This window comes from Mus caroli, unplaced genomic scaffold (genome assembly GCF_978045245.1).
Source record: "Mus caroli unplaced genomic scaffold, Mus_caroli_1 scaffold_16, whole genome shotgun sequence".
Classification (NCBI taxonomy): domain Eukaryota; kingdom Metazoa; phylum Chordata; class Mammalia; order Rodentia; family Muridae; genus Mus; species Mus caroli.
The window spans coordinates 474,324-486,594 of NW_028227271.1; the positions used below are offsets into that span (position 1 = coordinate 474,324).

Here is a 12,271-nt window from a genome sequence, read left to right on the forward strand (position 1 = left end):
GGATCTGCAACCCTATTGTTGGAACAACATGATGTACTAACCAGAACCCCGGAGCTCTTGTCTCTAGCTGCATATGTATCGAAAGATGGTCTAGTCGGCCATCACTGGAAAGAGAGGCCCATTGGACTTGCAAACTTTATATGCCCCAATATAGGGGAATGCCAGGGCCAAAAGAATGGGAATGGGTGGGTAGGGAAGTGGGGGGCGCTATGGGGGACTTTTGGGATAGTATTGGAAATGTAATTGAGGAAAATATGTAATAAAAATATTAAAAAAAAAACAAATAAAAAGTATTTCCATCATTTGATTGGCAATGTCTATTTTTCTCCAGGAGATTTCTTCTTCTGAAACTATCACATAGTGGTTGTTGGGATCTTTCCTTTTGTCACTTTATAAATAGTACCTGTAAAAATATTAACATAGCAGTTAGGTGCCTTTAATCTCAGTACTCAGGAGACAGTAGATCTCTGTAAATATAAAGCCAGCCTGGTCTATGCAGCATGTTCAATGCCAACCAGAACTACTGTGGTTGTTTTAAAGAAAATGCCCCACATAGACCAATAGAGAGTGGCACTATTAAGAGGTATGGCCTTTTCATAGTAGATATGGCTTTCTTGGAGGAAGTGTGTCATAAGGGAGTGGGGTTTGGGATCTCATAAGCTCAAGCCAGGCCTAGTGTGGCTCATTTGTTCTTCCTGCTGCCTTCCAATACAGATACAGAACTCTCAGCTGCCTCTCCAGCACCATGTCTGTATGTGTGTCACCATGCTTCCTACCATGATGATAATGGACTAAACCTCTAAACCTGCAAAACAGCCCCAATTAATTGTTTTCTTCTATTACTCATAGTGTCTCTTCACAACAATGAAACCCTAAGACAGCTACATACTGAGACCCTGTCTAAAAGAAAGAAAACTTGAGAAACAATTTAGAACAGAGGAAGTTGATCAGTGGTAAAAGCATTTGCCCTGCAAGTCTGAGGACTGAAGTTCAAATCCTCAGAATTCATGTAAATGCTGGATATATGGTCATGGTAGCCCTCCTCTAATTTCAGACTTGGAAAGCAAAGAGAGGGGATTCCCAGAGCAAGCTGGCTAGCAAGATTTAGTCATATTGTGTGAGGTCAAGGTTTGATTGAAGACTTTGCTTCAATGAATAAAACAGAAGAATGACTGAAGATGATTCCTAACATCAACATCAGATGATACACAAGCAAAAAAAAAAAAAAAAAAGAAATGCATACATATACACATACAAACAAGCACGTGGAAAAGAAAAAAGAAACAGTACAACCTGCTAACTAACATATGTATAGCAAAAATATATTTTTCTGGCAGCTGAAGAGATGACTCAGAAGTTAACAATGCCTGCTTATTTTCCAGAGGACCCAAGTTCAGTTCCCAGAACTCCCATGGTTACTCATACCACAGGTACCTGAACACTTGTGACACATACATATATACATGTAAATAAAAAACAGTTTAAACTATGTTTAAAACAGACATATACTTCCTGGTTTATTTCCTATTTTAATGGTTGATAGTACCTTCTGACATCAACAACTTTTAAGTCTGTGCAATCAAAATGTTTCTTCTCCACTTTTAGTTTCTTAGTTGTTTTTTTTTATTTATTTACTTAAGAAGGTTTTTTTCCCCCACCTCCAAGTTATTTTCATACTCTCCTAAATGTTCACCTAACATTTTGGGTTTTTTAAAGACATTTAAGCCATCTGAAATACATTTTATGTATAATGTAAGCAAAGAAACTATTTTCATCTTGTTGAAAATCAAATGATGCTGATACTACTTATTAGGTAATTATTATAACCAACAAATTTAAATAGATCACTGTCTTGCTCAACTGAGCCCCATTGAATAAGCATATGCTTATTGCCTATACTTAAGCCAGAGCTTTACTAGAACTCACATGAGAAAGGGAACTTTGCTCTTCACTATCTCTTTTCTCTTTTTCTTATGCCTAAAACATGCCTCTATACCTAGAGAAGTGTCTTCCACCAATGTAGGTGCTCAAAACATCTTTAATCCCTCCACCAGCACTTGGGAGGTTGAAGTATATAGGTCATTATTTCTTTGAGGCCAGCTTGGACTATGTAGTTAGTTTCAAGCCAGCCAAAGGTACATAGTGAGACTCTGGGGGAAAGGAAGAAAAAAAAAAAAAGATAGGAAGGAAGGGAAGGAAACGGAAGGAAGAAAAAGAGGGAGGGAAGGAAGGAAGGATGGATGGATGGAATGAAGGAGAAGAAAGGAAAGAGAAGAAAGGAAGGAAGGAAGGAAGGAAGGAAGGAAGGAAGGAAGGAAGGAAGGAAGGAAGGGAAAACAGCCTTGCTAAGTAAATGAATGAATTGTGGGTTAGGGTGGACTCAGTGAGTTTTAACATTTAGAATGTTGGTGTTCACCTCTCCTTTTCCCTAAATTAACTAGTAGGTCCTCAGTCATTTCATCCATCTAGAAAAAGAATATATTTTTTTATTTATAGTTCCAACTGGGATTTTTTTTCAAATAAGTAAAGAAACTATTTTTTTTCTTGTATTTGTCTCATATTCAGACATACTCTCAACTGTGAAGGAACTTTACAGGTCTTCCATAGGTTTTTGCAAATTATTCTGGATTTCCTAGAAACATACCACTATCAGATTATTGCATTTGTGCTACTTTGTGGGTTCTTCTTTCTTCCACCCTTTCAACCACCTAACACTAAATAAAAGAAAAAAAGGATAAAGGGGAAAGGAAAGAGTTCCCTGAATAAAATCAAGGGTTGGAAACTGGGAGAGAGGTGTTGTCATTAGACTACTTCCTGCTGATTAGGGGCATTGAGTTCCTGGGGGCAAGTTTGAGTTTCACTGCCGTGATATCTAATTTCTGCTTGTTGTTGTTTTTTCCTTTGCAAACAATGATTTAACAAACTGTGATCAACAACAACCAACCAACAACCACACACACACTTCTCAGGGCCCCTAGCATTTACATGAAAAGTCCCCAGAATTGCAAACGTCACATGATCACAAAAACTATCTGCAGCTGGTAAAATCATGCCCCTGCTAGAGTATGAGTCAAATCATATTCAGCTGCTGCAGACACTCTGAAGCAGCTCCATATCCCACACCTGGGATTAAAATGAAAGCATATTCTTATAACATTTCAGTACTTTTCAAAGAAATCAAGATTCTAAAATTGTCACTACAGCTTATCATATGCAAATGAAAAAAATTTACTTGTGCCTTGCTAATTCAGATTATTTCCTTTTCTTGATTTAATAGATTAGATGAAACTTTCAAAGCAATGCTGAATAATAGTCGAGAAGCTGAGTATCCCATATTATTCTGACTTTAACAACAATTGTCTCCATAATATGTCATTTGTGCAATCTAGATTACTAGTGTTTAATAACTAGTCTCTGAAACTTTATGTGGTTTCCTGCTTTCTTTTTTCTTAGACTTCAGTTTAAAATGGCTCCTGAGGCTATGCCGGTGCCTGGCAAACACAGAAGTGGATGCTCACAGTCCGCTATTGGATGGAACACAGGGCCCCCAATGGAGGAGCTAGAGAAAATACCCAAGGAGCTAAAGGGGTCTGCCACCCTATAGGTGAAACAACAATATGAACTAACCAGTACCCCCAGAGCTCGTGTCTCTAGCTGCATATGTAGCAGAAGATGGCTTAGTCGGCCATCAATGGTAAGAGAGGACCCTTGGTCTTGCAAACTGTATATGCCCCAATACAGGGGAACACCAGGACCAAGAAGTGGGAGTGGGTGGGTAGGGGAGCAGGGCAGGGGGGGTGGTATAGGGAACTTTTGGGATAGTATTTGAAATGTATATAAAGAAAATAATAAATAAAAAATTAATTTTAAAAATGGCTCATGAATAAAATAATGACCTTTGAAGACTCTATTAGGTTAAAATAATCTATTAATATGATCTTTCATTTGTTCATCTGATAAACTGTATTAAGTATTTCTTAATAAGGTATTTTATAAAGAGCCACGCTTACATTTGTTAGTGAAGCCTATTTGTTCATAATGCATGTTTCTTTCAGTATAATACCTTTCATTTGCTAATATATTTGGTGTAGAATTTTTTACCTCTATGTTAATGAGCTTTTACAGTTCAATTTTTATCTTTCCTTTATTATTTTGAGGGTATCTTATCTAAGCCTCAGAGACTTCACTGTCATTTGTTTATGCTGTGGCCTGAAATAATTCACAATCATTATATTTTATTCTCCTTAAAGCTGTGTTACTTTAAGGTCTTCAAACTAATGCCAATCTGGAAAACATGGCATGTTTTTATGGGTTCCTGCTAATTCTGTGGCAAATTGCCAGGAAGTTAGAGGCATTAACAATACAGTTACAGAAGATGAAACCAAGTCAAAGAGATGTGCTTCTACTGGCTTTACAGGAGAATCTACTTCCTACCTTCTCCTTGTTCAGGGTACATACTTCTTGGCTCACTCACACTGATCTCAGCTCACAGCTCCACTCATAAGGACCCATGTGATAACACCAGAACGTGGATAATCCAGGATGGTTTTCCTGTCACAAGACCTTTCATCATGTCTACCAAGTCCCTTCACCAAGCAAGGAAACAGAAATTCATAGGCTCTAGACACTGAGATGTGTTCTGCCTTGGCGGACTATAATTCTGACTGTCACATGCAGGAATCTGAGTCTTCAGAAACTTTTATAGGAACTAAAAAGAATAATTTTATGACTGTTGACTCTAATAATAGAGCATTAGGACCTATTTTTTTCTTTTTTCAATATTTTATTTTTATATATTAATTTACTTTGTTTTGTTGTTGTTTTGGTTCATTTTGTTTTGTAGGGTCTATGTTGCCCTGGTTGTCCTAGAATTCACTAGGTAGATCAGGCTAGACTCAAACTCATAGAGATCTATTTACCTCTGCTCTAAAGTACTGGGATTAAAGGAGTGTACCATCATGCTTGGCCTACTTTTTTGTTTAATTTTATAGGGAAAAAAAGTATTCTAGTAGAGATACTTGTCTGTAGAATACTGATATTAAAATTTGATTTTTCACTACAGATACTTTGAGAAGTGATGCCTTAAGTTGTGACTCATGTCTAAGATCATCTGGGACAAAGGCTTTTTAATATGCTTTAGTCATCGTTCTAAATTCTACTATGATTCATGTGTGAGTTTTTATAAATATTCTTTATCCACCTTGGTAATTGGTATGCCCCCAGAAAAATCAACAGGTCAGCAGCCTCCTGTGCTACACATACATCATCTGCTGTTACAAACTTCATGACTAGAAGAGAAGCTGGGAAAACCTATGCATCATCCAACCTAACATCACATCAGGAGAATTCTGTGCTGTCTATATGGGTCTTCAACATTCCACTTATTACTCTCCTGAGATCTTGTGCATCATGTGTGGAAAAGTCACTGAGGACTAGCAGTCTTCTGAACAGAAAGCAGAATATTCTTCCTTCCTTTGGGGAGCTAAAACTCTAGTGATCCATGTTCAGTAATCTCTTGCATCAGATTACTTATCAACTAGCTAACATTAACATAGCATGGGAAGAGATGCAAATGGAAGGCAAGGGAGGCATCAAAAAAAGGAGCATCTTTGACACTTAGTTGCCATGGCAAGGATTTGGGGTCTGTTCAGTTAAAGATATCTGGATTCTTATTATTCCAGAGGAGGGAATGGGGAAACCAGTTCTCTCCTGGAGGAATTTGGGTATGGAGAGCTGTGGCACAGGGTCAGCTCCTGGGTGCAGATGGAAACCAGAAGGATCCTGTCCCAGGCTGCTCCTTGATTCTTGTGTCTTGAGGTTTCCGGATGGGTCCCTCTGAGCAGCAGTGATAGTCTTACCTGCACTCATAGTCTTGTCCACACTCTTGGGAGACTTGCTCTTTCCTGGTGGTATTTGTATATGTAGTACTGTGGCACAGGATCAGCTCTGGGCGCAGAGTGAAATCCCAAAACATATAAACTCAACATATATTCCAGTTTTATTCCTTTTGTGGTACAATAGCCAGATAAAAATCACATATGGATAAAGGGGTTTATTTAGCTTATGTTTTCAGATTACATTCTATCACCATGGGGAAATCAAGGAAGGAACTTCAAAGAGCTGGTCTCATCACATTCACAGTCAAAAGCATACAGAAATGGTGTACAAGTTTGCTGACCTAGATATTTCCCCTATTATATAGACTAAGGCCCCTGTCTAGGCAATGTAGCCCCCATACTGGGTCGGGATTTGCCATAAAATTAGCTTAATTAAAACAATATTCTACATACATGCCCATAGACCAACCTAAATTAAACCTCTCATCTAGACTGTTTTCCTAGGTGATTCTAGGTTGTATACACTTGAAAATTAAGACTAACCATCACAATATGATTTCAAATACATTAGATGATTAACAGGGTCCCTAAAGAATTCTCTTTATTTGCTTTGATTAAATAGCTTGTCACACATTGGCAAGCTTAAAAGTCATTGGGGATTAACACCTTTCTTATAATCAGCCTGTGAAACTATAGATCTGATTACTGATTTACTAATTGGGAAAACTGTTTGTATTTCTGCCTAAATAAATAGTATTATCTATTTAAAGTCTTTCTGGGAAAGAGGCTCCCTGATTTAACCCTATGGTAATAATTCATTCAGGCAAGAAAACTTTAGAAAGCTTAGGAAAACCATCTATCCTAGAGATGTTAATAAATCATATAAACCCACCAAAAATGTAGATTAGCAAAATGGTCCCCTTGGCTGTTGTCCACTGTTACCTGTTGGTCAAGCCTTTTATTAATGTGTAACAAACATTACCTTTCTTCTGCACTATGCTCTTTATTTCTTGTCTGAAGACTTTGAGGGGAGCCACAAGGATTGGGGATCCAGGGTGAGATCAAAAGGAGATTTTTCTCAACATTCTGGTTATCTTTTAAAGACTAAACCTAGAGTCATGTGTGATGTTTGGTCATCGTATTGCTTCTGTTTGAATTTTCAAACTGGAAAAGTTCACATTTTTAATTCCAGAACCAAGGAAATATCACTATCTATAGTATCTATCTGTATCTTTTCCTTCCTTCATTTTTTTTGTTTCTTTATTTATGTCAGGCTTTCACTGTACAGGCTAGCTTAACCTCAACATTTTTCTCTCTATCCACTAAGTCTGGGAATACAGATGTCAACACCAGGGTTCACTTTGTACTTTTCAATTAAGAAACTAAAGGTAAAATATGTTTTGAATAGGGTGGTGGGTCAACTGAAGCAGAAATAAAAGCAGAAGAAAGCTATGTAGAAACAATATTTGTATTTAACTAATGAAACCTGGAGAGGCCTGAACCAGGACACAATAAACCCAAGATATACAGATTAAGTGGGTAATCATAAAGACAAATAAGCAAATGGTCATTTCCAGAACAGGCAGTCCCTGTCCCCTTGGCAAGGGTTTGCCTTGGTGTGAACACACAAAAGAGAGAGGAAATGAAGCTGTGGGGATTTGGGGCACCCACAGGCAATCACAAAAGAAAAAAGGAAAATGCAAAGGGCCACAACTTACCTATCAGCTGTAATCACAAATTCGTACAACTTAATGTGAAACCATTGTCATCCTCACACTTTTTTTCCCGGCTAGGCATTAGGTCTTCTGGCAAAGGGAAAAAGAGACTGTATCAGAAAGTTGTAGAAGCCTATGCTGGTTATATTTGTGGTATTGTAAAGTGCCAAAAAAAAAGTCCTAAAAATGCACTACTATATATTTGAGGGAAAAAGAACCAAGATGAATAAACTGATCTACAACGAAACAAATGTATTCATTTTACACAAAGTTGTTATGACTTAGAAATTATTTGTTAGAGGTTAAATCCTATTGCTGTGATGTATTTCTAAAAAAAAAAAGAGCCAATAACTAAATAAGAAACTTTTAATTATTTATTTTTTATGCAGTCAGCCACTTATTTCTCTTATTTGTAGTGTGTGTTCACTGTGAATCATTTCTATAGCATGAGAAGTTAGTATGAATCTTAGATACTGGAACATGTATGCACATGTGTGTGAAGATGCCAACAAAACATTTTTTTCAACAAGTGTCTATGTTTTAAAAGATTTCTGTGTATCAAGACAGTTGGAAAAAGAATTACTGTGAAATGAAGCCTGTTTTCAAGCTATGGACCAATGTCAAACTATCTAAAAATATGCACTGATAACTCAATTGTTTCAATGTCACTCTTATGAGACACTGTGTAAAAAACATGTACTGAAAGAGTAGAAAAGACTTTATGAATTTAATGTGAGTAGGTTTCTGGTTTTCAAGTTCCAAATGCTTGATTGACAATTGGCTCCTTTGCCCATTTGCCCTTTGAATATAAAAATGTGTATATTTATCTTCATTGTAAAACATCTTAAATTATGAAAACATTTCACATACATATACATAAGAAGCATTTTGAAACTATTTGAGGTCAATGTAATTCTACTATCTTAAACCAGTTTGTGAAGTAAAACTTATTCATGATTTGGGGCTGGATTTGGGGGTAGATTCCAATCCATCCTTGCCTGGCATTTGTCAATTACTACATAAATGTCAAGTAAAAATGTTCAATTCAAGGGGGGACGGTGATAGCTTAAGTTTAACGATGTGAAACTTTATATAAAGATTAGCATACTACATTTGTAATGGCTAAACAATACACTGTTCCTTCCAATGTATGGATGAATAGAATCATGGTAGATTTTTAATTTATAATATTGCCTGTTTTATAGCCTTACATGTTAAATGAACTACATGAAAAATATGTCATTTCATATTCCATCCTTATCTATAGAGAAATCCTATGCCTGATTTCAAGACAGAGTTTTAAGTAGTGTCCACATTTTAAAAGCCACATTTACAGAAATCATGCAAACTGAATATTATCCTCATCATCTGGTACAGAAAACTCAGGCAGATTTAATATTGTATTCACCATCTGTTAAAACATGTCCTTCAAATCAACCATATTTGGAATTCATAGTATTCTTTGCTTCAATGCAACAAGGTGTTGTAATAACAGATTTGATGTGGACCTGTTTCTTCCTGGTAACAGTAGACTTGTAGTTGCCATTCAGGGTGTGTCTAGAAGATGTGAAGGTAGAGACATGTTCTTGCTTAAATCTATAACAATAGACAGATACAAGAGAAGGTGTTACTACAATGAACTAGGCTGCTGATTGTAGGAATTTGCCATTGTCATGGTGGTGGGATTAGTTAGTTCTGTTCAGTAGAGGTAGACTGAAAAGAGTTATTTGAAGGTGGTAAAAGAGATGTTTGTTAGGAATTAATCTGTGAGGCTGAGAGAACTTCTGGAAGGAGCAACCCCAGGCCCATCTTGCCAATTTATCACTCTGCCTATGTCTGCTTCATTGGTTTTAGTGAAAATTCTCTGGATGCTCGGTGCATCGAGATCATCTTTGCTTGTGTGGGCACAGGCAAAGTATGGATATAATTATTTTAATGTATGATCACAAAGGGAAATATTCTTCCAGAGTAATTGGGCTGAGTGACTGAAAATATATTGCTAAGGAATGAGTCAGTTATTTCAAAAGTAATGTTAGCAGAAAGTTTCCTTAAGGGCAATATATATACAATATAAGGTCTAACATCCCCAATGAGAGCTAGGTAATGATTCTGATAGAAAATCCACACCTAAGCTTATCTAGAAAGAATTCTGAATTTCAAAGAGAATCTTTTTAATCTCTAGAGAAAAATCCCTCACAAAGTAGGCAAATTAGGTTATCATCAAATGTCTGACACTCTTCCTTGAAATTAGGAGCCATGGGCAGAGTTTAAGCTAGAATTCTACAGACAGGGACATAGGGTAGTTGAATAAAGAGATTTAAAAAAAAAAAAAAAAGCACATCTTGCCCACACTCTCCTTATAAAAATATCCCTAGAAACAAGATCTTTTCAGAGAAAGAGATTATGATACGGAAGAACAAGTAGCAGTCAGAGAAACCAATAGAATGGTTATAGTCTATTAGTTTAAATAGTTTTTAAAAAACTAGTTGTTATGACTGTGTTTAAGAAAGTCGTTATAAGGTTGACAAGATGGGACACTAAAACAAAAACAAATATAAATTGTGTGTAAACCTAACTAAAGATATGAAAACTTATGCAATGAAAACTTCAAGCTTCTAAGGGAGGAAATTGAGGAATACAGAATATGGAAAGTCCTCCCATTCTCGTAGACTGGTAGAAAAACATGAACATGATTATCTTATTAAAAAATAAATAAATGTAGGGTATCTGCCAAACAAACAAACAAACGTCTTCCCACAATGTTGGGATTGTATAAAATGTCAAAAATAAAACATTTGAATTGTTTGAAGACCACTTAATCTTTCCCTTGATTTGTGCAGTTACATTTTAGTTTATTTGTCAAGCTGTTTTCCATTAGTTTTTTTTAGAATTAATTTTTTTAATTAGGTATTTTCCTCATTTACATCTCCAATGCTATCCAAAAAGTCCCCAATAATCTCCCCCCCCCCACTCCCCTACCCACCCACTCCCACTTTTTGGCCTTGGCCTTCCCCTGTACTGGGGCATATAAAATATGCAAGTCCAATGGGCCTCTCTTTCCAGTGATGGCCTACTAAGCCATCTTTTGATACATATGCAGCTAGAGTCAAGAGCTCTGGGGTACTGGTTAGTTCATAATGTTGTTCCACCTATAGGGTTGCAGATCCCTTTAGCTCCTTGGGTACTTTCTCTAGCTCCTCCATTGGGGGCCCTGTGATCCATCCAATAGCTGACTGTGAACATCCACTCCTGTGTTTGCTAGGCCCCAGCATTGTCTCACAAGAGAGAGCTCTATCTGGGTCCTTTCAGCAAAATCTTGCTAGTGTATGCAATGGTGTCAGCGTTTAGAAGCTGATTATGGCATGGATCCCTGGATATGGCAGTCTTTAGATGGTCCATCCTTTCCTCACAGCTCCAAACTTTATCTCTGTAACTCTTTTCATGGGTGTTTTGTTCCCAATTCTAAGAAAGGGCACAGTGTCCACACTTTGGTCTTCATTCTTCTTGAGTTACATGCGTTTAACAAATTGTATCTTATATGTTGGGTATCCTAAGTTTTGGGGCTAATATCCACTTATCAGTGAGTACATATTGTGTGAGTTCCTTTGTGATTGTGTTACCTCACTCAGGATGATGCCCTCCAGGTCCATCCATTTGCCTAGGAATTCCATAAACTCATTCTTTTTAATAGCTGAGTAGTACTCCATTGTGTAAATGTACCACATTTTCTGTATCCATTCCTCGGTTGAGGGGCATCTGGGTTCTTTCCAGCTTCTGGCTATTATAAATAAGGCTGCTATGAACATAGTGGAGCATGTGTCCTTCTTACCGGTTGGAACATCTTCTGGATATATGCCCAGGAGAGGTATTACTAGATCCTCTGGTAGTATTATGTCCAATTTTGTGAGGAACCGCCAAACTGATTTCCACAGTGGTTATACAACCTTGCAATCCCACCAACAATGGAGGAGTGTTCCTCTTTCTCCACATCCTCGCAAGCATCTGCTGTCATCTGAATTTTTGATCTTGGCGATTATGACTGGTGTGAGGTGGAATCTCAGGGATGTTTTGATTTGCATTTCCCTGATGATTAAGGATGTTGAACATTTTTTCAGGTGCTTCTCTGCCATTCGGTATTCCTCAGGTGATAATTCTTTGTTCAGTTCTGAGCCCCATTTTTAATAGGGTTATTTGATTTTCTGGAGTCCACCTGCTTGAGTTCTTTATTAGATATTAGTCCCCTATCTGATTTAGGATAGGTAAAGATCCTTTCCCAATCTGTTGGTGGTCTTTTTGTCTTATTGATGGTGTCTTTTGCCTTGCAGAAGCTTTGCAGTTTCATGAGGTCCCACTTGTCAATTCTCGATCTTACAGCACAAGCCATTGCTGTTCTATTCAAGAATTTTTCCCCTGTGCCCATATCTTCAAGGCTTTTCCCCACTTTCTCCTCTATAAGTTTCAGTGTCTCTGGTTTTATGTGAAGTTCCTTGATCCACTTAGATTTGACCTTGGTACAAGGAGATAGGAATGGATCAATTCGCATTCTTCTACATGATAACCCCCAGTTGTGCCAGCACCATTTGTTGAAAATGCTGTCTTTTTTCCACTGGATGGTTTTTGCTCCCTTGTCAAAGATCAAGTGACCATAGGTGTGTGGGTCCATCTCAGGGTCTTCAATTCTGTTCCATTAGTCTACTTGTCTGTCGTTATACCAGTACC

At 37.3% G+C, this 12,271-nt stretch overlaps 1 long non-coding RNA gene across 1 annotated transcript in view; it reads right to left on the reverse strand.

The window, feature by feature from the left end:
- The window catches only part of LOC115030343 (uncharacterized), a 65,961-nt gene that overhangs the window by 24,590 nt on the left and 29,100 nt on the right, over positions 1 to 12,271 (reverse strand). Inside the window, exons 4-5 of the long non-coding RNA XR_015045597.1 lie at positions 8,961 to 9,148; positions 7,556 to 7,642 (exon numbers count right to left, since the gene is read on the reverse strand). This is a non-coding gene — a long non-coding RNA (uncharacterized LOC115030343). The remainder of the gene's footprint in view (positions 1 to 7,555; positions 7,643 to 8,960; positions 9,149 to 12,271) is intronic.